The sequence below is a fragment of the Phodopus roborovskii genome, unplaced genomic scaffold (genome assembly GCF_943737965.1).
Source record: "Phodopus roborovskii unplaced genomic scaffold, PHOROB, whole genome shotgun sequence".
In the NCBI taxonomy this organism is placed as follows: domain Eukaryota; kingdom Metazoa; phylum Chordata; class Mammalia; order Rodentia; family Cricetidae; genus Phodopus; species Phodopus roborovskii.
In genome coordinates, this window is record NW_026126563.1 from 18273490 (window position 1) to 18275227 (window position 1738).

The following is a 1738-nucleotide window of genomic DNA, read 5'->3' on the forward strand; positions in this document are numbered from 1 at the left end:
GGATTAGACCTTTAATATCCCCCAGTATCCCGGGAGGATCTCTGCTCTCAGCTTTTGGTGTAGTTAGGAGAAGGTAGAACTTTTCAGTAGTGGAAAGTAACAGAAGGAACTTTGCCCACTGAGTACATATATGCCGCTGCAGGCAGTAGAGGGGCTTGGTGTCCTTTCTTTATTCTTCCATAACTTCCAGGCCTCTCTGCGAAGCTGTTTCCCCAGTCATGGCCTTTCATGTTTCAGAGTGAAGAGGCACATTCCCAAAGAAAGCCAAGCCTTCTATCTTCCTAAACTACACAGACTGTGTGTGAGCTAATTAGAAAGACTTATTTTTTATTCCCTCTCCTTGTATCTTTTCATCTCTCTCTCTGTGTCTCCCTTTGTCTTTTTTATTTACCTCTCTCATATGTGTATTTTGAAACTAGTGTGTAATATGTATGTGTATGTATGCTTATGTGATGTACACATGTGTATGTGTGTATATATATATATATGTACTTATATATGTGTATGTATATATGTGTTCGTTTTATACACATGTGTATGGTGTTTATGTGTGTGAAATCATGATTAAGCCAATGCATTCTATTATAATCTGTGAATCAGTATAGAGAAGAAATGCTAGTCAATATTTAACAAATGGATAATAAGACTCTCCAATGCATCCCTGTTTGCTAGCTGTTTTGGAAACAATGTATTAGTTGATCTTACAAGGTTCAGGCATATATATATATATATATATATATATATATATATATATATATATTTGTTTTTGAATTGTGATTATCTAATAAGTAGCTTGGTTTTATTTATTTATTTATTTATTTATTAAGGTGAAAAAGTGTGTATTTGGAATTAGCCAGCTGGACTCAGTATAAATGATCCCAATCTGGACAGGATGCTTACTTTGTTGGGAACATCCAGTGCATCATAATCAGGAGCCAACCGAACATATGCCTTCTTCTCTCCGTCAGGCTTTATGAGTGTGTTGACTTTGACCACATCAATGTCATAGAGTTTCTTCACAACCTGTTTGATCTGGTGCCTGTTGGCTTTGACGTCCACAATGAACACAAGTGTGTTGTTGTCTTCTATCTTCTTCATGGCTGACTCAGTGGTCAGAGGGAATTTGATGATGTAGAATAGTGGTCAAGCTTGTTTCTCCAGGGAACACTCTTCCGAGGGTATTTGGGCTGCCTCTGGAGCCACAAGTTCTTGGACTGCCCTGCCGGAAGGTGGGTGACATGCTGATCTTTGTGTGGCTGTGGACACCTTTCAGCACTGCCTTCTTGGCTTTCAAGGCTTCTGCTTTGGCTTCGGCTTTGGGAGGGGAAGGAGCTTCCTTCTTCGCTTTCGGCGCCATCTTGGCGAAAAGGCAGTAGCTTGGTTTTTTTTTTTTAAAGTAAACAAATTGTTCAAGGCCAAAAAAAAAAAAAAAAAAAAAAAAAAAAAAGAACTTCATAGGGAAAATTCTTAAGCTAGCTGAATTTTAGACTTTTAAGGTTTATATGCAAGCAAAAGCAAATACTAAAGCCTAAAGGATCTAATTCCATAAAATAGATGGCAGTGAACTTGTCCCAGCAGGTTCATAAGTGCCCTACTACAAGGAAACAAGGAAACCAAGTTGAATAGTTCTATGAATTAGCCATTCAAGACTTAAAAATTTGAGATTATTAATTTAATTATATCATTTCCTTCTTCACTTTCTTCCCACCAATTTCTCCCATGCATGCCCCCATCCTTG

At 37.8% G+C, this 1738-nt stretch overlaps 1 pseudogene; it reads right to left on the reverse strand.

Moving 5' to 3' along the window:
* Positions 1–849: 849 nt before the first annotated feature.
* On the reverse strand, positions 850–1357 carry LOC127234966 (60S ribosomal protein L23a-like; annotated as a pseudogene).
* Between the last annotated feature and the right edge of the window lie 381 nt (positions 1358–1738).